At 40.7% G+C, this 24,525-nt stretch overlaps 1 long non-coding RNA gene across 1 annotated transcript in view; it reads left to right on the forward strand.

Annotated features, from left to right (window-relative positions):
* Nucleotides 1-24,525, forward strand: part of LOC141423129 (uncharacterized) — a 49,767-nt gene that overhangs the window by 13,125 nt on the left and 12,117 nt on the right. Inside the window, exons 3-4 of the long non-coding RNA XR_012447780.1 lie at nt 17,459-17,551; nt 20,871-20,975. This is a non-coding gene — a long non-coding RNA (uncharacterized lncRNA). The remainder of the gene's footprint in view (nt 1-17,458; nt 17,552-20,870; nt 20,976-24,525) is intronic.

Consider the following 24,525-nt stretch of genomic DNA (forward strand, 5'->3'; position numbering starts at 1 on the left):
CTGTCTCCATTTTAGCTTACATCTTACTATGAAGGAATTTTCTCCATGGGTGTGCTCTTAGCTCACTCAGCCTGGGACAGCCTTTGAGATACTCCCGGACCCCAGTGGCTGTTCCAGTCAACTTTGAATCAGGCAAACTCAACCCTATTCCAAAACACCTGAGATAAATTAACTTTACTGACAAAAGGACTATTTTGGTTCAGGGTTTTAGAGGTTCCAGTTCATGCTTGGGCCCATGGGGAGGCAGCACTTTGTGATGGAAGCACGTGTACTAGCATGACTAGCCAGGGAGCAAGAGGAAGGAGCCATGGTCCGTGGTGCTTTGAGGGCAAACCTTCAGTGACCTAAGGTCATCCCATAAGGCTCCACCTACACGTCCCAATAGTGCCATAAACCAGGGACTAAGCCTTTAAAACATGTAACTCTGGAAGACACTTACCCAATCCTAGCAGGGAGTGCATGGTAGGAATAGATATTGGAAACAAGTAAGTCACTAACATTCTGGGACAGGATCCTGAAGGCTTGGTCCTCCCAGGTGCTGGAGCAGAAGGACACTCCTGATTTCAGAGGGCTCTGGGGACCTCAGCAGTCTGGGGTGTGTCATGTGAGTCTGGGGTTCTGCTGTCATGAACAGACCTCAGCCCAACTCTGAGCGTTGCTGTCTCCTGTTTCACAGCCAAAGTAACTTCCAGTCTCTCCTCACCGATTCCTATTCTGTTCCCTGTTTCCCCATGCTTGGGTCTAATTTGACTTTTCTAAGCTGGTTTCTGCCTCATGACCTTTCAGCTGTATAGCCTACCACAAACTGACATCCTCACATTTCTCAGTTCATGTGCTGTTCTGACTGAATATTTGTGTTTTCCCAAAACTCATATGCTGAAGCACTAACCCTCAATGTGAAGGTGTTTGGGGTGGGGGCTTTGTGGGATGAGTAGTTTAGATGTGGTCAGGAGGATGGGGCACCTTGATGAGATTCATTAGTGCCTTTATAAAGAGTCAAAGAGACCAGAGCGTGTGTGCTCACTCTCTCTGTCTCTCTCTGTTTCTCTCTCTTTCTCTGCCATGTGAGGACATAGCAAGAAGGTAGCCGTCTGCCTGAAAACCAGGAAGAGAGCCCTCACCAAGTACCGAACCTGCTGGCACCTTGATCTTGGACTTCCAGTCTCTAGACCATGAGAAATGAGTATCTGTTGTTGAAGGCCCTCTAGTATTTCATTTTGTAACAGCCTGAGTAAGGCACATGCTGATGGACAGATTCCAGTGGCTTGGACCCTCCAGGACAGGACTGTGTAGGTCGGCATGGGGGGTCAGTTCAGCAAGTTAGCGTCCTCTTGTCCCGGTGTTGGGTATGTGTGTGTGTTTGTGTTTATTTTGCAGTGCTCTAGCCCAATGGACCCCTGTGTCAAGGTGGCATTTGAAGCTTCACTTCAGGCTACTGAGACACCCCAAGGCTTCTCAAAACACAGCAGAGAGTCTGCCCTGGTCTTGCAGGATCCAGCTCCCACCAGGCTTGGACTGAGTAGACCTCACAGAAGGGCTCGGTACCTTTACCAGCAACTCAAATTGTAGATGACCCTTCTGCACTGGAGAGAGAGGCTGGCTGTCCTTCTGACACTGAGGGATTGGTGCATTTGGGGAGGGAAAGAATCCTAACACCTCAGGTCACTGGGCAGTGTCCCATGCCTGAAAGCCAGGAGAACAGCAAGTTTGTTTATTCTTGTTTGCTTGTTTTTGAGCTACCGAAGCACACACTGTGTCATGGTGAGTGGAGGTGGCCAACACAGGGCTTGTAGATCCTCTTTGCTAAACCTACTCTAGTTTAGAGATGGATGAGACCCCCTCCCAGACCCCTAGGAAGCCCTTCTACTCATGTGATCCAAGTTTTAAGGATCACTTAGGTCTGGTTTCAAGTCTGGCAATGAAATAACCACTTCTCAGAGTGGGCCTCCCTGCTACATTTCAAATTAGTGCAGTTAGCCAAACCTGCTAAACTTTCTGGATCTGAAGTGAGTAGGGGTATTTTGGCCTCACCAGTGGATCGCAACTGCTTTGGCTTCCCTTGCAGCACAAGAAAGTCAGATCACAATGGAGTGGAAATCCAAAGCCCACACAGTGAGAGGTGACACTGCCTATGCTGTACTGTACAGGTCTATAAAGTTTTTAAAGTCACTGGTGGGCAAGAACTTGTTCAGTCAAATCTTCTAATCTGTCCATGTTAAAGATGGCATTCACAGCACAGTCAGTGTGTTCTAGTTTCCACCGCAAACAGAACTGAGAGTTTCAGATTACCAGAAACAAGTAAGGCACACAACATTTAATGAAAATTATGTGGACCACAGAATATTGCCATAAAAGGTGAGAGGGCAAAAACAAGATCTTATTGCAATTATATCACCTGCCAGAATGACTCTGTGGGGCTTTTTGAGGGAGTCAAAAAATACAAGTAGCAGTTAGTGCTATAGGAGGTACAGTTCAGTTAGGAAGATAAGTCATAACTCGGAGAGAATTAGGGCAGTCTCCCAAGACCCTCAGTATGCCTGAACCCTATATATATATATATATATATATATATATATATATATATATATATATGCTTATGTATATATATATATATTTTTTTCCCTATACATACATTCCTATGACACAGTTTAGAGATCAATAAGATTGGAGACATTGTAAAATCAGCAGCACAGTAAGAGATTAACAGTAACTAATAATTATAATAATGATAGCAATGCATTGTAGTAAAAGTTATATGAATGAGGTCCCTCTCAAAATATCTTATTGTACTGTGCTCACCTTCTTGTGAGATGACACAATGCCTCCACGATGAGATGAAGTGAGGTGAATGCCATAGGCATTGCAATATAGCTTTAGGCTACTACATAAGCATTGTGTACCTCATTCATTGATGTGATAACCAAGATGGCTACTAAGTGACTGATGGGCAGGTACAGTATCAGTGTGGATACCCCAGACAAAGGGATGATTCATGTCATAGGCAGGACATAGGCATAGTGGGAGCATGGATTTCATCAGGCTACTGAGAGTGGAATTCAACTTAAACTTTATGAAATTTTTTTTCTGGAATTTTCCACTGAGTATGCTCAGTCTGTGATTGACCATGGGTAACTGAAACCAAGAAAAGTGAAACAGAGAATGGGGGAGGAGTTACTATTATAAATAGCATTAAAGTGTTTAAGTGATGTTTAAAAAGAGAACAATGGGACAGGAGGCCTGGCCGAAATGGTAAAGCTCCTGCCTAGCAAGGACAAAGCCTTGAGTTCAAAGTCCTGTACTACCCCTCCAAACAAAAAAAAAAAAAAAAAAGGAAAGAATTTTTTAAAAACACAGAGAAAGCAATGGAAAAGCTGTTTCATTGTAATCATTGGCTAAATGCCAAAGTTATCCTATCAACAGTAATTGCTGTACATTGAAAAGCGGGAGTCACTGCTTTAGACTGTGGTGGTCAGAGGGACAGGAAGAGGTGTCTTTGCAGATAGAAGTAAAGAGGGGAACACGTATTCAGAAGGAACAGAAATTGTCTGGAGATGTACGTTATTCATATTTTACAAATGCTCTGAGAGAGACAGGAAGAAAAATTCTCTTCGTCATGGCCTGGGTTTTGTAAGAACTGCTGACAATCTGAACTTACTGCAGAAGGGTTTAAATACAGGTTTTATTATAAAACTTCAAATAGAATATTGTTCACAGCCATACTGAGATAAAAACTACAAAAAGTCATCATTTCAAAGGCCAATTCTTATACAGTTTCTCTGATAGGACTTTTCATGTCAGGTCTTTTTTTTTCCTTTATCATGGAAGAGAATGTTTCTTTGTCCAAAGTGGTGTGAATTATCTCATATGGGAAGATTTCTCAAGGACAAAACAGCTATGTAGGTTGCTCATCTTTGCTTTCCTTCTGTATACTTTAGTTTACTGGAAGGAAAAATTCTAGCTGAGGGAACTTCCCCAAACCTCCCCACCCTAAGACAGAACTTGAGAATTTTGCCTTCAGCCAGGAAAGTGGATGGTTTTACAGCAAGGGTAACAGGTTGGTTTGTGAAGGGTTCAGTGGGAGGGAAAATGGTTGCATTTTACTTTTCTTATGGACAGACTCATCAATGCCCCAGTGTCCTTGGAACCTGCCCGTCACCCTGACCTTAAGATCTGTTCTTCTCTCTGCTGACATTGCAAATGATTCACTCAGAGTGAGGAATACAAATAGAGCTTCTGCAATGGTTGTAGCTGCCCTCTGGATGTCTCTAGAAACGTCTCCTCTTGCTGGTATAGCTCAGAGATGACTCAGTGGGGTTCAACTATATCCAGAAGGCATTCTCCCAAAAGCTGAACTTGGTCAGCTTCAGAGCTGTGCCCTGGCCCTGCCCTTTTCTGAGGGCACAGAGCAGTGTTTTACAAAGCCCATTGAAGTGTAAGCCATACCCAGAAGTTCCTCCCAGACTGATGACTGCTTCCATTGTGCATTGTACATGTCTTTGCTGCCTGTGGGTGTTCTGTGCAAGGCCTGTTTACATATACTAATCGAGAGGAGTTGAGAGGAGTGTGACAAGAGTTGCAAGGATTAGAAGTAAGGTTTTCCAGGGTCCATCCAAGTAGCCTAGAGACTTGACACCCAGGGGTTGACATCCAGGTGTTTGTGAGAGAAGATGGGAAGAGGTGAGTAGGAGTAGCAAGAGGCAGGCCATGGAGAAGGAAAGGCTGGATGGGGGTGGTGGTGGAGGTGATGAGGAAGGGGAAGAAGAACTGAGGCTGATGGACCTGCACAGGTGCCTCTGTGGAGCTGGGTTTGTCCAGGTGCTGTCTGGATTCTGTCCTGCCTCTCCCACAGAGTTCTAATGCTTCAATGTAGTGACCAGGTCTCTAATTTTCTGGGTTCTGATGCTTTGTCCTCTAGGCCCTTCCTGTCTCTCCCAGGGTTAGCTAATGAGAATTAGCTAGCAAAGAACTCACCCAAGAGCACAGTTTTCAAACACAAACCAACTAATCCAGAGTCTTCATTCCAGCCCCTCCTTTATCAGGCCTCATACTCTGGGCCACCGTAATATTCCTTAGTCACCCCAGGGCCAGGTACCAAGCAACTAGGAACAGCAAAGCCCAAAGCCCACTGAAGTCATTCAAACTATTTAGTACAAACTAGCTTACCTGCCTTGCCTGTTTCTTCCCACAGAAACTGCCATAATATCTTCTACTCATGGTCCTCTTCCTGTCCTTCTGCCTCATGACTGGTCCTGGTGCTAGCCTCTCAAGGCATGGAGTACCCCTCCTCTTGGAACCTGGGAACTGTGAGACACAAACTATCCTTTTTTTTTTTTCGGTAGTATTGGGATTTGAACTCAGGGCCTTGCTAGGCAGGTATTCTACAATTGAGTCATTCAGCCATCCCTCAAACTAGCTTTCCAATGGCAATCTTCTCATAATTTGTGGCCTCAGCATTCCTAAATAATCACAAAACCTTTTAAAAATCATATAATTCCCCCCAAAATTTCATGAGCCGGTGCCCAGACCCAAGGCTCCTCACTCATTCCTGCCACCAGCTCTCTTGTCTCTCTAATCATTAGACACTTCATCTAGCTAGTAAGTCAATTAAATAAATATGTAAGGCTGAAATGAGCCCAGAGAAATCTATTTTCACAGAAATCCTGTGTTTGGGCTAGGTGTAGAAACTAAGAGAAATTAAGAAGCAGATTTGAGATTTGCTGGCCAAGAAAGACACAGGCCACGACTAAGCTAGACTTGAATGTCAGTCCTGAGAGACGCAAAGACAATAAGGTCAAACATTTATTGAGTGATTACTACATGCCAAGACTATTGCAAGGACTTTATAACTCATTTAGTCCTCCAACAAAATTATGAGGAAAAATGCTATTATTTCCATTTTAAAGATAGGGAGACTGAGGCACTCAGATGATGTGAAACTCATCTATGGTTCCATAGCTAGCTGAATGGTGGACGTAAGATTCAAATCCAGGCAAGGTAACACAGAACCACTGTGCTGCCTAATACAGTAGAAACGACCCCCTTTGAAGAGCCAGACAGACCCACTACCAATTATTAGTTGTGTGACTTTGGGTTGGTAACTTGACCAGCTATGATATAAGGGTCTGCCTGTAATATGAAGGGGGAACCCTTAGGGGACAAACTGTGCCTAAATTATTTTAGCCAGTGTGCTCTGGTCCACTCACATCAGTTGTTAAAACATGGAACTATGTCCACCTGGATTGGCTGTTCAATGTTCTCAGCCTCCTCTAGTGAGTGGCTCCTGTCACAGCACGCATCCAGGTTTCTCTGTGGGGACATCTGGTCCAGGTTGGGTCTTCAGGATGCTGCTCAAAGTCTGTGGCAGGTGTACATTCTGGCCACCCAGTACCATACTGTTCTGGTTGAGTAGGCAGAATACCAACTGCCATAGGTGAAAGTAAAAGAAGAGCTGTGTTCTGGCTCTCAGCTGAGGGCTCAACTTTTAGGTGATGACCCACAGAGGCAGGAGGCCTGTTCAGGGCATCTTGTCATCCTTTTCCTTGCTGAGGATCAAAGGGATAGAGTGTAAGCTAGAATGTTCCTGCTTCCTGCCCCATTCTCTCTTCTCCTCACTCACCTTTGAAAAGTGACCTCCCAAGAGACAGAGTAACATTTCTAGACTGTTACCAAAAATGAAAATGTCCAGGTTTATGAAAATACTACTCCAAAATAAATCTGATTACATTAGGCTGACCTGAGAGATAAAACTACCCTTCTCTGAGTTTCAGCCAAATTGCCTGTGCACCTGAACCCATTGCTTGCTATTATGATAGCAGTCCCTTCTTGAAAACCCTCTACCACAAACTCCACCCATCCCGGGACCACCCAGCTTCATTCCCACTCACTATAGGCTGGAGGCTATTGGCTCTGATGCGATCTTTAGAAAATATGGCTGCAGCCTCTCATGAGCTTGGCCCTAAAGCCAGGAGGCGTCTTAACATTCATGCAGGGATAGGAACATCACAGTTTAAGTCCAGACCCAGCAAAAGGTGAGAGCCTATATGAAAAATAACTAAAGCAGAAAAGGATAGAGTGCTTGTCTAGCAAGCACAAGGCTCTGATTTCAAACCCCAACATCACACACAAAAATAAAAAGAAAATGGGAGAAAATGTAGTAAATTAAATAAGAAGTATTTTTTCAGTAATTATTACCTTCGCTTTTACTAGGAGTTTTTAAAAATGCAGGCTTATATAGTTTTTAAATTATGACTGTTTAATAATTGGCTCATGAAATCCTTAAAAATTTAACAACTGGTTTTTGCAAGCTGGAACAAGCCTGGTCCAGCACACCATCACTTATGATCCCCAAAAGGGTTGGGTGGGAGGGAATATATTAAGTGGTATACTACAAAATGATTTGAACCAGGGCCCTTTCTTCAGGTAGTATTTTATAGCATTGGTGTTCCACAGAGCTCCCTTCAGAAACTGCTGATCTAGGCCAATTTGGTCTTTCTTTTCCCTCATATTTCTTCCTCATCCAACCTCCCATGGTTTCTTTGATTACTCACTGGGAGCTTAACATATGACACTTCCACTAAATTCAATTCAATAAATATTTATTAGGCTCCTGTTATGTGCAAAACATTATGCTAGTACAAAGAGAATTCTGGATGATTAAGACTTAGCTCCTGCCCTTTGGGGACAAGCTGTAGGACAAATACACAAAGAACTATAGAGGAAGGCCACATGTGGTTAGTGCCATAGGAGAGGTTCAAGCAATAACTCCAAGTTCAGAAGAACAAAATCACATCCAGTTGTAGATATTATGATAGGAGATACGCAAGTCCAAAGAGGGCCTGAAATTCAGCTGTGCCTCTTGCCTACACCTGGGAGAGGTACAGAGGGAGACTGCGGACAGTGTGTGTACATCTTGTTCAAAGAATTTCTGTTTGCTCATTCATCATGTACTCATTCATTACCTCACTCAGCAGGCAAGTATCGAGAGGGTCCAGTAAAGCCCATCTTATCACACAGACGGAGCAGTTGTTCCAATTTACTAGTCAGGGATTAGTTTGTGAACTGCCTATTTGTATCCTTTGCTGCTTTTCTATAGAATTACATTTTTGCTCCCTCACCAAATTGCAAGGGTATGTGGTATATTCTACCACATTAGTCACAGCTTTCTCCCACACTGTCATTCCTCTGTTTAATTGGTTCATGTGGTCTGCAGTATAGGGTAAAGATTAAACACGAGGGCTTTCTCTAACTCCTACACTCCTGCTGCAACCTTGATCAAGTTACTGAGTCAATCTGTGCCTGATTCCTCATCAATACAGGGGCCATTACAATTCCTACCTCTTGGGAGTGTCAGGAAGATTAAATGAATGAACAACACATTAAAAGCTTCACTTAGTAAATATTAGGCTTTATTAGTTGATCTGAAGTCTTTGATTTTGATTTCATCAGAAAGAATTCCCTAACATTGTGTCCTATTCATTTTATATTTTTATTTTCACAGTTAATGGTGTGAGGAAGGCCTCCAGTTTTATTGGTCTTCGTTTAATTAGCCAACACCATTTCTAAATAATCCAACTGTTCCCAAGAACTATATCTTACAACTTTTACCTTCAATTCTGATTTCTCTAATATTAGTTCTCTATTAAATTATACATAAAGATTAAAACTGTCATCTGTCTTTGGTTCATATTTAATTGGTACAGCTTTTTGCATCACTTCAGGGTCAACCTTTCTGTATATTTTTTAAAAATATGTACCTTGGAAATAATATTAGTAATTAGCAATAACAAATGCCAAAGGTCTCTTTTGATCTTTTTAATTAATTAACAACTTTATGATATCTATAACATAAGAAATGATATATAATAATTATATCAGACTATATGATAAAATCTCTGTCATCTGATTTCATGTTTTCATTTACCATGGCTTCTTTTTGTGTTTTTCTTCTTTCACATTTTCCACTGGTCATATCAATTTTTCTTTTGCTTATTTAACAATTATACTTTCTGTTTTTATTTTTCTAACATAAGTTAAGCTGCCTTTAACTTACTATTTCATTTCAGGGTATTACCTGTTACTTAAATTTTTAAAAATTTTATATTTGTATAAAATTCTTTCTGAAATAAGTTCTCAGATTTTAATAAAAGTAGCACTGTTCTATGGCTCTCATAATTAAGTATTATGGATACAAATAAAAAACACAATCAAAATCATTTTTTAACTTCAAGATTCAGTAAATTTGAAGTTTGATAATATCCACACTTGAGGAGGGTGCATGAAAGCAAACACTGTTAGTGGGGGCACAAATGAACGCAAAAGTTTTATGAACATTTTGAAAAATATTTTGCTCTTATAATTTTGAATGCACATATTTTCTGACCCACCATTCCTGCTTCTAGGAATGCCTCCAATGGACAAGAAATTTTCTTGTGACATTGTTGTGGTAAAAGTCTATATTCTTATTGACTTTCTATGCATCTGTATCACCTTTATTATTAAAAATTAACTATGCGATATACACAAATATGTAGAAAGGAGCTAGAAAGATGTCATAAAGGCAAATACAGAGTTTCCAATAGCAAAAGTTTGTGAGGTTTGCATAAACATAGCACTTTGTTTACTACTGCCTTTCAATGAAATAAAAATGGAGCTTTCTGTTTCTGTATCATCTTTCATCTGAGCACTTCAAAAATTCCATATTGCTTTCCTAATTCATCTTTATAGATGGGTTAACTAAGCTGGGAGGAAGTTCAACAGCTCCCTCAGTGAACTTACACAGTGCAGACAGCTTGAGCCCTGATTGACCACTGCCATCTCTGGAAGATGCATTCATTATCAAGGCACTTCGTGAGCCACAGGCGAGTGTCCTTCCTCAGTCATCACCCTTCGACACCTGTTCCAAGAAGAGTAAACTGAATTAAGCGGCATGAGGGGGCCACATTCACTTCAGAATCATTCTATTTATTTTTACTTTTCTGGACTCTCTTAGTTCATTTTGCTATAACAAAATACCTGATACTGTGCAGCTTATAAAGAGCAGAAATTTACTTCTCGTGTTCTGGGGCCAGGGAAGTCTGGTGAAGACTGCTCTGTGTTTTGGTAGTGCTTTGTTGCTACATTTCTGAGGGAAGGAATGCTGTGTCCTTACATGGCGGAAGGGAACAAAGGACAAGAGATCAATTCCTTCAACCTTGGCTTCTAAGGGTGCTAATCTCATTCATAAAAGCAGAGCCCTCATGACTTCATGACTTCTAAAGGCCACACTCCTCAATAGTACCACCAGGAGATTAAGTTTCAACATGAGCTTTGTAGGGGAGACAAATATGAAAACCATAGACTGGGTTATTCAAATTGTAACCATTGGCCAGTCATCTACATGACTTGATAATCAATGAAATTTGACAATTTTAGTGGCCTTCTGTTAGCATTGCATAGTATTCCATGAAATTATAATTTTGCATTGCATTCTTGAAACAGGCCTACAAGCCACAGAATGAAAGCAATGGGAAGTGTGGCTTTGGAATAGGCAGACCTGTCTCTGAGGTCTGGAAGCAAGGACTCGACAATGGAATTCACAGGCTCGAGAGGGCTTCAGAACAGGGTGCCTACACAGCCCCCATTTCCAGCTTTGATTTATGTTCTGTTCAAACAAAATATCTTGCTTCCTGAGTGCTGCTCTCGGCTTAATTTAACCAGAGAAACAAGTCTTAATCCAAAGCAATCAAGGAAAATTCACTCGGTGTTCAAACAGCCATGAAGGTTTACTATTGCACAATGTTCCCTTGCAAACCAGGTCGCTGCAGACAACCCAGAGGTGTCTACAGGAAAGAAGAAACCCAACAAATGTACAAGATCAAGCCTGGGTCAGCATGACTCATCTACTTCAGAAATCCATTCCTAACTAGTCCAAAGGTGGCAGACAGAACTCTCATTAATTCTCAACTTTCTGAGAACATATTCTTCACTGTCTCCTCTGTGCTTCCAAAGCACTTTGTTCATGTATAATTTTATTAATACATTAATCATATTCTATAGAACTGTTTATTTATCTATTTTTGCAGATAGACTTTAATTTCCTCGAAGGTAAACACTTGTCTTCTTTTTTTATTTTCAAAGGCAAATGCAAGGCACCATATATTGCCTAAGGCATAAAGGCATAAATCAGCAACTGAAATCTATTCATATTCTGATTATGCAGTAACAAGATGCCTTGAAAGGCTGAATATATTCGTCATCAGTATAAAGAATCAAAGCAGGTGTGTGTGTGTGTGTGTGTGTGTGTGTGTGTGTGAGATGTAACATCAGAGGACAAGATTCAGCAAGGGACTCCTTCCTCAATAGTAAAGGGAAAAACATGCATCATTTTTTTTGCTCTTTTGTCTTTATTTTTTCATTTGTACTAGGCTATATTCATTCTAAAGGGGAATTCATTGTGACAATTCTGAATAACCTTACACTGTACATTGGTTAAATCACCCCCACTATGTCCCCTGCAGACCCCTCCCTGCCCCATTTAAAGCAATTGCAAGGTTTCATCATTCTATTTCATGTATGTATATGAAACCTATCAACCACATCCCCTCACCTTCATCTCCTCCATTCACCCTCCCCCTTCCCAGAAGTACCCCCTCCACACTGTACCATATCTACATTAACATCTTGCATCATTAATTCCATCGTCAATGTTCAAAGGAGTATCTCAAAGTGAGTATACTGTACTTCGGTCAGTTCAACCCCTTCTATTTACCCTCCCTTTCCCTTCCCCTCCACCCCCCATTATTCAATAGCTTTATACATAGAGTTATATCCTCTGCCTATGCAGATGTGATGTATTTTGATATTGTTGACTCTCTATCATTCCATCATTATCTTTAGATTTGAACAAATTAAGAACAATTTCTACTCCAATCATTTATTACCTAAATTCCTGGAATGTCAAAAGCAGTACAAGTCTGCAGTATTGAAAAATTTATTCCTAAAGCTATTAGGGGCATTAGTAAATTCACAGGAAAAGCCGCATAGTAGGTCAGATTAAATCTCTCCTTTTGTTCACAAGACAAAAATATTGTCAGAATGTTATTCCAATATGAGAGGAACAAATTTAAATTCTTATTGACCTTTGAATCATTAACCCTAGTAAATTAAGTTTACTGAATTGATACTTCTTATTTCAAGACAATTTAATGAATAAAATTGAAAGTACCAGTTATATCCCTAAATTTAAATTACTCCTTCTACTGATTTATATAGTGGTAAAGTTAAAAGGAGAATGTAGGCACGAATGGCATATTCACAAACCTATGTGTTCAAAGAGATTTGTATTTCAATTAAGAGATAAAACATCTCTTTTCTCAAGCCTATAGGGAGGAATGAATTTGAGTTGATGAGATTTTTTTAGGAATGGATTAGACAATTAGTATAGCTGGTTGTTAATTTTTAGAGAGTTGGAAAAACTGGTTGGTAATTTTGAACAAAGAAGGAATCCCTGGTGTAGATGAGTGTTTTCCTTAGTCTGAGATTCAGTGTGCACATGTGCCCTGCTTATTTATCAAAGAGATTTGGGGGTGGAAGTGGGGGCAGTGCAGCACACAGTAATGGACATCTGCCACATAGCGTATCAGAACATCATTAGGACCCAAGAAAAGCAGGTGAAGTCAAGATAATGGTCAGTAAGGGAAGATGCTTTTATTTCTCAGGTGTCAGATGACGTTATGAAGGGCAGTGTGTGGTTATTCTTGGATAGGAACCAGTTCTTGAGGACCTAAAGGAGAGCAGGGTGAAGGATTAGGAAATGATGCAGGAAAGATGGACCTGGTTCAGAGAGATCAGTTGACTGTCCCTCACCCCCAAATTGGGGGTGCCTTGAAAAGTAAAGAAACACTGAGTGGTAGCCCTTGAATTCCAGCAGAGACCACAGGTTCTGCCCAACAGGAGAGATGATCTTGGGTATGACAGGTACTTTGATGCAAAGCAATTCTGTTTTGCTAAGAGCTGGTGAGCTCGCCTGGCAAGCAAAGCCCTGAGTTCAAACCCCAGTGTTGCCAAAAAAAAAAAAAAAAAACCCAAAAACCAAAAAACCTAAAAATCAAAAATCCTCCCCCCAGCACGGCAAAAAAAATAAATAAAATTTTAAAAAAGAAATGTTTAAGAAAAAAGAGTCGGTCACCTTCTGCAGGGGAACGTCATGTTGCCTGTATTTCTAGCTTTTTCCTGCCAAATTAGTGTCTTCTTATGAACAAGATTATTTTCCCCAGTCCAAGACCGTTGAGCTCAAGGGAACTTCAGAAATGTAGACTGATGGAGGCAGAGGGATGAGCTTCCAGAACTGCTCCTAGCTGGGAACTGGGTGAGGGTGCATTCCTATTAGAGTTGCAGGAAGATCCTAACACTTGAGCTAACCTGAATGGGCTCCTTCCAACTGAAGAAGCCTAGTCAGGACATGTGATTTTGTATGTGGCATCGCTCCTGGTGGCCAAATTTTCGACGTTGACTGAAACTGAATTAACTGGCCTTGATCTACCTGAGCTATTTTTTCCTTTTTTTATGGGTATGGAAATTGCAAGAGGGTTACTGCTGCCATTGATGATAGACAATTTAATTAAACAGCACTTGAGGGATTTAGTTCTTTATTTCATAACAACTACCATGAGGGAAGTCGACAGCTACAGTTGTATACTCCAGCTTAGGTGGCCCTCCAGATCCTCAAAGGTTATCTAGGCACTCAAAGTAAATTTAGCTGAATGCAAATGCACTTCCTTGCTTTGCTTCAGAGTCCTGAATAGGGGAAAATAAAAAGGGAAGGAAAGACCCTTAAAATTTTTGCCCTCTTTCCAACTTCTGGAGCATCTAATTCTATACATATTTTTCTAATTGGGATAGTTGAAATTATCATAATTCTAAAACAGAATTTTAGGGCACATCTTAGAATTGGTTCTCTTAAGATTCATATAGATCTAGAGCAATGTAAACCTAATATATGTTTGCACCTGCTCAGTCTTCATTAAATGAAAAAATGTTAGGAGTTATTTTTTTTTAAGTTTGTTTGTTCTTACAGATCCAAAAACCTAGCTCAGAGATGTTAGCCTGGAAAGCTGCACACTTATTCCAATGATTCTACCCTTATTCTGATTCCCTTTGGAATTCTCTTATTGAAATTCCTAACTTAGACCAAGGCATGTGGTTTTGAAGGATTTATTGGTGGCAAACTTTGGGTTTGTGAGAGGATCTGCTATTTAGAAAATGCAAAAGCATCTGGAGCTCAGTCTGGTAAATAAGTTGAGTAATCTAACTTTTTAATCTCATTCATATGTGATTAGAAACCAAGGAGACTAATTTTTGATGCTTTTCATAAGCTACATCTGAGAATAATTCCCAAAGAGGAATTTCACAGAAGTTTTGAAGAATGGTGGCACCAATGGAATAAGTAATCTAGATGGGCAATCACCTTCCATGGAACTATATTTCTTTTTAAAAAATTTTTATAATAATGTTTTATTTCTAAGAAATACCCAAATTCCAAGTGAGCCTCATTCTGTATCCACCAGCAGTGCATATAGGTTATTGGGGGCCCAGCACTGGTCACCAGTGGATTGGAGTCCGTCTCTTTGGTCACCTGGACCAGCGACCCTGGTTACTAGAATGAGTTTGCGTTCATGGCCATCCCCATCGGTCCTTCAGAGAGCAGAGCAGAGAGGATACTGTTAGTACCTTGACTTTCTTGCCAATTAGGTTTTTGCTGGAATTAAAGTAATGAGCTTCTGTGCTACCTACGAACTTCTCACATGCTGAGATGAGACTAACTTGAGGCTGGGCAAAAATGCTGATATACTTAAAATAAAGAGCCCAAGTAGCCATATAAACAAACCTCAGGGGGAGTTAACCAAGAAATTACTGCCAAATAACTTGTCAGCCAGTCAAAATGCTGAGTTCTTTGTTTTGAGAAGGAATTATATTTTTAGTCTCTGCCATGCTTGGCAACACTCTACTACCATAGTGAGTTTAGCCATTCATTAAAAAAGAAGGGAAGATAGAAGAGACCCTTTTCACAAGACCTGTGAGCAGGAGGGGAGGCAGAAATGCACCTCACAATTGACGGGCAAAACGTTAGGTCTGGGGCAATCGTTGTATAAGAGAAGGAATAAGAAATACCCACTGTCAGGTGGGAGTCCCACAGAAACTCGGGCTTCCATGAGGTCTTCCCACAGGAACAAAAGAAGAGCTGAACATAAATAATGCTAACTCTGCCTTATTTCACCCTTCCTTCCTTCTCTTTTCTTCTTTGCTTATTATATCATTCTGTGCACTGTCATGAGATGGAAGGCTGGAAGAAGTAATCAGAAAATGCAGGCAAGAAGGTCATTAACCTGCATTTTAAAATTATCTACGTTATAAAAACTCTGTGTAGCCATCTTTGATCATCTGGGAAAATCAATAGTCAAGAAGGAAATCAAAATTACTCATATCCCTGCCGTTCAGAAATAAGGCACTGTGAAAATTTTGATATGATTTGTCTTGTTTTCCATAAGTGCATTACATGTAAACATTTTGAGATAAAGTTAGGAATGTATGTAGTGTGTAGTTTGACTTTTTCCTGCATATCATGAACACTTTCTCATGTTAGTGAACAGTCTTCCAAAAGATGATTTGAAAGATTGTATAATGGCTGACTACATATTTATTCACAGAACGTAAATTTGTCATTGAACTTATTATGGAGAAGTATACATCTTTGTCTAGTTCTATACCTAATGAGTATCTTCTTGATAATGCTTTCTGTGTTGTGATTATTTACTTAGTATATATTTTGAAAAGTAGAACTCCTAAGACAAAGGGATTATTTACATGTTTTTAATTAATATATTTTTGGTTAAAAATAAATAATGCCTCTGTAATACATTGACAAGTATTATGGAAGTTATCCCTTCCCCACTTACTTTTCTTTAAAAAAATACACTTGAATCTTTGGGGCATTATCCCCATCTCTGCTGGGCACCTCCACATAAAACCAAACATGAGGATCAGGTTCACGGAGATGAATATTTTTATCTCTAACCTCACTATCTGCTAGAGGGAATAGTGTGAAATTTGTTCAAAGGTTCAAATGTATATCTGAGAAATGCAGTAAATACATTTGGGGATCATGAAAAGTTGTCCCTCATTCTTTTAGATATTTTTATAGGCTTTGCCAAAGAGCACTTGGATGACTATGTTTATAACAGGTAGTTCAGAGACAAGAGACTCAACTCAGATAGAAACTATAAAAATTCAACTTAAGAGGGAGAGTACCTTCAGGTAGAAAATGGGGCTGCAGCAGCCTTTCTATGCCAGGAGGACTGCAGTAGCCTTTCTATGCCATGAGGACTGCAGTAAACAGTCTACAAAGAAAAGCTAAACGTGGTATCAAAGGCACAGAAACGAAGGACATTGGGGTGGCCCAGGGAAGGTAGAGAAAAAGAGACAGAGCAAGCACATGCTTAGTTACCAACAGATTCGAATTTCCTACGCATACATCTCAAGTTTTGTGAAACACACCTTTCAGTCAGTTCCCTTTCATTTAGTCTGGCTAAAATGAGCTTCTCCTTCTCATGACCAGATTACTCTCACTGAAATAGTGACCTAATGATGATCGATATCCCCATCATGGCAATCTCAGGCACATGTTCTTTGCCTGTATGGCTGGATGTTGGTCAATACATTTTTTAAAATAAAGAAACTAAAACAAGAACATGTAACCATGGAATGTACCTAAGTTGACAATGCTATGTGTTTTACCCCTCCTATGGCTAGATCATATTGATTAAACCACATGCTGACATGTATTTTGCTGCCACCAAATGAGTCAGTTGATATTTTTTTAAACCCAATCCAAAAAACTCAAATGCTTCTCAATTGTTCTACAGAATAAAAAAAGGAGCTAGTTAGCGTTCTTACCTTGTACTAAGAAAAATAATCCCCCCCAAAAAAACTGGCTACATAGTTGGGCGTGGTGGTGGGTGCCTGTCATCTCAACTACATGGAAGGCCAGTCAGGGCAAAAAAATTTCACAAGACCCCCATCCCAACAGAAAAAGCTGGCATGATAGTGCATGCCTGTCATCCCAGCTACAGCAGGAAGTGTAAATGGGAGGATAATAATCCAGGCAGGATGAGGCAAAAAATAAGACCCTATCTCAAAATTAACCAGAGCAAAAAGGACTGGAGACATCGTTCAAATGTTAGAGTGCCTGCCTAGCAAGTGCAAAGTCCTGAGTTCAAACTCCAGTACTGAAAACAACAAACAAGCAAAAAAATACCAGCTTCAATGTATTTAAAACAATAATATCAGGTGTTTCTGCTATCCCATTGAAAACCGAGTTGTAATAAAATTGGCATGATTTTAACCTGGTGATGGGGGATCAAAAATGCTTGTTGCGTAATCCAAGATTAACTAAACACAAAGTTCTCCATGTTTCCCTGAGAAGAGTATGTACTTGGGATGGAGCAGCTGAGACACATTTTTGAGGCATGTCAGCCCTTGCTCATTGCAACCTGGATAATGCATACATAGAACTAAGGTAAGACATTGTGGAAATTGGTCTGTTTTTTTTTCTTTTACCAAAGTCCATGTTTTCATTCATTATCAACCAGAAATTCTAGAAATAAACAATTTATAAGCTTTAAGTTGCAAAGCCCAAGTAGGCTTGTGAAATCTCACTCCATCCTGCCCAGGACATGAATTGTTCCTTCATCCAGTGTATCCATGTTGTATATGCTACCCACCTGCTAGTCACTTAGTAGTCATCCTGGCTATCAGATCAACTGACAAGATATAGATAGTCTGGAACTATCCACAGTTTCAGGCATCAACTGGGGCATCTTAGAATATATCCTCTGTGAATGAGCATGGATGTCCATATTTTGGAATGGCAAAATATAGATGAGGAGAGGATGATGTGATTGTTATAAGAGAAAAATCCTAAGGAACAGGCCAAGCATATAAAAGAATCTATTGCTTCTCCTCTACTTATTTCAAATGGAAATACTGCAGTGTCTTAGGTCCAGTTTCCTGGGAAAAGACTCCGAGATAGACATTTATGTTGTTGGAGATGTATTAGGGAGTGCTCTTGGAATACCATATATAAGGGAATAAGTGAAATATGATTGGAGATACAAGCTAAGCTATAGTGCAGTTGCAAGAGATGTCTCAACTAATTGGACCCTGGAGCTTGGATAGCCCTTCAGAGTTCTCCTAAATTAAAGCAAGGAGAGTAGGTCTATATCCCTGTACCACCAACTAGTCACTGGACTCAGCTTGCTCCTGTGGGAGATGGGGCTATAACCCTGGAAGGACAGCTTCCTTCTCCTGAAGGCTTTTCTCCTGAGAAGGTCCAACTGTGGGTTTTTGGCAGCCAGTACACCTGACAACTGAGGAATGAATGCCCCAGTCCTTCAGAAGGACCTGGGTGGTGCACCACTACAGTCCACCCCTTGCCCCACTTGAACCCATAGACTTCATATGGTAAGTTCACCTCAACTGGGACAACCTTCCCTGATTCTGGTTAGGCTCAATTTCTGGATAAACTTAGAAAGGTAGGTTATTGGGGGGATTAATACAGCTCCTGCCACTAAAGCTGATCCTGAGGCTTCCACTTCAACTTTCTGTCTTTGCTGCACTCATTCTTCAGCCACTCCCCTTGGCTAATATCTGTCCTGGTCTAGGAAGCTTACCCAATGGGGGTAATCATTCCTGAGGGGTCTGAGCCTCTGATCACAATACTCTGCAGGCTGTCACTGCTACATTTGCTCATTTGCCATCAAAACAATTGAGCAGGGAAGTATAAAGAGATGTGCCGATTTATCATCTGGAAATAAAAAATATTTCTTTCTCTCTCGTTTATTACTTCAATCTTACCTCTAGAAATTTGGGTCAATTTACTCTAATGATTTATATTAAAATGGTGGTCCCTTCTTTGCCTGCTGGTCTTATAGCATAAAGACTATTTAGTGACTGAGTGGTAACCATAGTTTGAAGTTTAACGAGACCCTCCCTGTGGTACCTAGTGGAAGCATTACCCTTCTGGGGACCAGAATCTCCAGACCACAGAACCAAAAGTTATAGGGATGGGACAATTCTCTAAGTGGGAGTTACAAAAATCATGGCTGCTCCTGCCTCCACCTCTTGGTTCCTGGACCTGTATCTCAGAATACAACTGGAGCACAGCTCAATACAAAAGTCATTGATTTGTGATATGTACAACATTTGGGAAAATAGTTTTCCATTCTTGCTGCTGTACCTGCAAAAAATTGTTTGTACAACTTTACCAGGCTGTAAGTTTCTATGTGGTATGAGATAGGGCTGGTGAATTCCATGGTCATGTACCTGCATGTTACCTCTTTTGCTGTACAGTGGGACTCTTGTCCAAGATGATGTAAAGTGAGATCCCATGTCAACTGGTCAACCACTCTGTAAGGCCCATAATAGTGGTCTAGCCGAGGCTTGGGAGGCAGGAAAACAAACTCATGCTTGGAATACATATTTGCTTTCAGTCAAGATGAGTCACTATTCTTTCCCAGATGGAAATGGCTCATGGCAGTGAACTTGTCAGCAAGTGACTGATCTCCTGGAGAGGTGGTGTCAAATTGGAAACTCAGTGTTGGCTTTGTCCCTGAAAGGTTGGCTATGGCAGCAGCTAAAACAGCCTCATGTATGGGAGCCCATACTACTGAGCCTTTGTAGAGCCTCCATGGCCAATCTGTTCATGAGTCCATTGTGCCAACCCTGGGAAGGTTGATGACAGAAGTTGGCTGTTGTCAGCGGGTCAGATCATTCTGTCTCCTTGCTGTTTAGTGGGCCTTCGGTAGTGGACGTTTGTGGTGGGCATTAGTATGGGAAATTATGTCCCTCACACTTTGTGCCCACTCTCATGTGTCCTTCCACATGCCTCTATCTGAGACCTTCTTGTCCCTGACCTTCCAATCTTTAGACCAACCCAACCAGTCACATTGTCTACCACTGCCTGTGAGACCACGTATCATAACTCAAGCCACTTTCTTAATCATGATGGGTAATGGAGGTGTGCTACCTAAGCTCTGCCCACTGGGAGATCTCTTTCCACTTAGTGTCATCTCCAAGAGGGGATGAGATGCCTTTCAGTTTTAGCTTGTACCCATATACCAAGATAACCAGCCGTGGGCCCTGCTCAGCATTTTCTGTCCTCTATCAGCTGGTTCTAAGGGAGCTCCCTTCCTTCTGCAACTGGATTGGCAAGCTCAGGAAGAGGGCAAGTGTAGCACTGTTAGATGTCATGGGGTTTTGCCATGTTTTAATGCAACTTATTTAGGCTCCTGATGCTGGATGTATCACTTCTATCTTATGGAAGAGTGCTGCTGCTGGCCCAACTTTCTAACTTATGAACTCAGACTGTGTTGGGCAGCTCTGGCTACATGGTCTCTTGATGTCTTGTGGTCAGTCGTCTGTCTATACCACAGCCTGGTAGCATGGTAGGAGCTGGCTTTGGAATGGGGCATAATTTTCTGCTGCTGATGGCATGGCTTTGCTCTCTAAGGGGTCTCTGTCATAAGTGTCCAGTCAGGACACACCATGAAATCCTCATGGCATCTTCTCTCATTTAATATACCACCAGTACCATAAGATCTGCCTGGTCCCATAAGAAGGCTGCTTGATTGGCAGCTTGGAGACATTACAGCATCCTTTCCTTCCGGGGCCTCACTCAAAGCTGGCAGTCATCCATGCCACCTAGAAAATGAACAAAGAGCTGTATGCCAAAGGATGGAACACATTGATTCTAGAATACAAAGATGTCAACTGCATGTTGTGCTTCCTTTACAATGGTGGGAGGTACAAAATGAATTTTTTTTTTTACTTTGGAGCAGTTATACCTGGTATGCAGTAGACCACTGGATCCACATGGATGCTCTTAGGATTATTGTGTTTCTCTCTGGAGAATAAAGCTCTTACCAAGGCCTCTAACACACCAGGTAGGTGCTTCATGCTTATGGTATCATAAGTACAGTCAACCCGTGTCATGTTCTGCAGAATGTCTCGGATATTCCAGGTCCCTTTGGACCACATTATAAGAGAGGGTAGAGATTCCAAGATGGCAGCTAGAGGGAGGAAGCAGAAAGCGTGCCTCTTAAAGTAAAATCTTGGAGAGACACTGGAGATACATCTTACAGGAAAAAACACCAAGAAGAGGCAAAACTTTGACTCCTCCACACCCCCACCCCACATGTAGCATCTCCACTTCATGTTAAATGGAGAAACCAGGAGGGCCCCCAGGCCACCGCCAGACGCCATTGCCCAGACAGCTTGGGAAGACATGGACAAGGTGAGCTAAGTGGTACATGGTACTCCCACAAACAACCCTGTGCCAGACCGACCCCCATCCAGGGAAAAAAGAAAAAAAAAACTGAATAATAAGCAATAACAACAAAAAAGGCACGTAGCAAAGAGGGCAGGGCGCCCTGAGTGCTGAAGAGCAGGGTAGGGCAATCCCTCACAGAACAGTAAATAAACAAGCCAGGCTGGAGAAGGCAGGAGCAGCAGCACCTGCCCAGCAACCAGGAGTGGGAAAGCTTGTAAAAGTGGCAGAGGGAGGAAAACTCCACAGGAGAGGGGAGAAGACCCACTTCCCATGTGAGCTGTAAATACCTGAGAAAGCAGGTGCAGTGTCACCTCCCCCAGTGTGCTTGGAAAGGGGAAAGATTGTAACAGTCACACCCAGGAGAACTCTAAGTAAACAAAGCCTGAGGGGCTAGATAAGTGCTAAGCTCACCCCTGAGATCTGCATAAATAACGCCTCCAGCAACAGCAGGCTGACAGCAGCAGGCAGGCAAGCCACAGCCGCAGATAGCCATTCACAGACCTGTCTCCAGACTCTTTTTTTTCTCCCTACCTTTGATGAGAAAACAACCAAACTACACCTGCATGCTGAAAAATTTACTGAAACTGTATTGCATTTGAACTTGGGACACTTTGTGGGTTTTTTTTGTTTTGTGTTGTTTTGTTTTGTTTGGTTTGGTTTGGTTTTTTCCCCTTTGATGAGACAATGACAGAACTACTTCTGAGACACCATCTCCAGGATTGGAGGCTGAGGGACAAACACCAAAATTATTAAGACTGAAACATTATTGCATTTGAACTTGGAGATTTTTTTTCATTTATTTATTCATTTTTAATTTTTATTTATTTTTTTCCAATCCTCTCTCTGTCTCTCTAATGCCTGTTCAGCTTACTGTTGATCAGTACACTATCTTTCCCTGTTTATATCTTTGAAATTTTTTTGTTTGTTTCTTTGTTTTGTTTTTTCTACATGTTTGTTTATTTGTTTTTCCTTTTTTCTTTAACTTCATTGCTTTCCATCTCCTCTCACCCTTCCATTCTAAATACACCATTGTTATTATTACAAGCTAGAAAATACTTAATTGCACACAGTACAGGGACAATAACAACACCAAGGGCAATGATGGGAAGACAGAAAAAACAGGGAAACCAGTTTCCCCACAGCAAAAAATTAGTACAGGAACCAGAGGGAAATGAAGAAAACAGATACTCAGATCCAGACTCCAACAAAATGAAGATAAACTATGCCAAAGAACCCAATGAAGCCCACAAAATAATCTAAAAGAAGAATTACTACAGGTACTCAATGAGAATTTTATAGAGATGATACTGGATAGGGTCAACCAAAATGTGCAGGAGACACTCAAGAAATTCCAAGACAACAAAAATAGAGAATTTGAAAAAGCACAAGAAGAAATAAAGGAAACCATAGAAGCACTGTAAAAACACCAAAGTGAAACAGAGAACATGATGAATAAACAGATAAATGAACTCAGGACAAAAATAGACAACATTAAAGAGGAAATGACCCAGGATATGGAAAACCTCAGAAAAAAGAATGAAACAGAACTGCAAAACAAAACAGAAGGCCAATCCAGCAGAATAGTCCAAACAGAAGACAGAATCTCAGAACTTGAAGATGAAATGGTAATTAAAGGAAAAACTGAAGAACTATTAGTTAAACAACTGAAGACCTGTGAAAAGAAAATGCAAGAACTCACCAACTCCATCAAAAGACCAAACCTGAGAATCATGGGCATTGAAGGAGAAGAGGTGCAAACAAAGTGAATGTGTAATATATTCAACAAAATAATAACAGAAAATTTCCCAAATCTAGAGAAATCTATTCCCATACAGATGCAAGAGGCCTCCAGAACACCAAAGAGACCAGACCAAAACAGATCTACCCCACAGCATATTATCATTAAAACAATAAATACAGAGACCCGAGAAAGAATACTGAAGGCTGTAAGAGAGAAAAAACAAATAACATACAAAGGTAAACCCATCAAAATCACAGCAGACTTCTCAACAGAAACATTAAAAGCAAGAAGAGCTTGGGGTGAGATCTTCTGGGCACTGAATGAAAATAACTTCAACCCCAGGATACTCTACCCAGCAAAACTATCATTCAAAATAGATGGAGAAAAAAAAGTCTTCCATGATAAGGAGAAACTAAAACAATACGTGACCACAAAGCCACCACTACAAAAGACTCTTCAAGGGATTCTGCACACAGAAAGTGAAACCCAACATAACCATGAAAAGGCAGGCAGCACCAAACTACAGGAAAAGAAAAAGCAAGTAAGTAGAGAGTAACCTCAACTTAGGTACACAATCAAACCTTCAAAGAACTAAGACAACTAAATGACAAGAATCACCATATACCTATCAGTACTAACACTTAACATTAATGGACTTAATTCCCCCATCAAAAGGCACTGTTGGATGAAAGGACTTAAAAGGAAGGTCCAACAATTTGTTGCTTACAGGAGACTAATCTCACTGACAGAAATAAGCATAGGCTTAGGATGAAAGGCTGGAAGAAGATTAACCAAGCCAATGGCCCCCGAAAACAGGCAGGAGTAGCAATACTTATCTCTGACAAAGTAGAATTCAAACCTACATTGATCAAACGAGATAAAGAAGAACATTCCATACTAATAAAAGGGGAACTAGACCAAAAGGAAATAACAATTATTAACTTATATGCACCCAATGTCAACACACCCAATTACATCAAACATACCCTGAAGGACCTAAAAGCATATATTAACTCCAACACAGTGGTTGTGGGAGACTTTAACACCCCATTATCATCAATAGATAGGTCATCCAAACAAAAAATCAATAAAGAAATCGTAGATCTAAAATATACAATAGATCAAATGGACTTACTTGATGTCTACAGAACATTCCATCCAACATCTACACAATATACATTCTTCTCAGCAGCCCATGGAATGTTCTCCAAAATAGATCATATCCTAGGGCACAAAGAAAGTCTCAGCAAATATAAGAAAATAGAAATTATGCCATGCATTCTATCCGATCACAATGCAATAAAACTAGAACTCAACAATAAAAGTAAAGACAAAAAACAAGCAAACAGCTGGTAACTGAATAACTCATTGCTTAATGACAATGGGTCATTGATGAAATAAAAGAGGAAATTAAAAAGTTCCT

Source organism: Castor canadensis, chromosome 1 (genome assembly GCF_047511655.1).
Source record: "Castor canadensis chromosome 1, mCasCan1.hap1v2, whole genome shotgun sequence".
Taxonomy (NCBI): domain Eukaryota; kingdom Metazoa; phylum Chordata; class Mammalia; order Rodentia; family Castoridae; genus Castor; species Castor canadensis.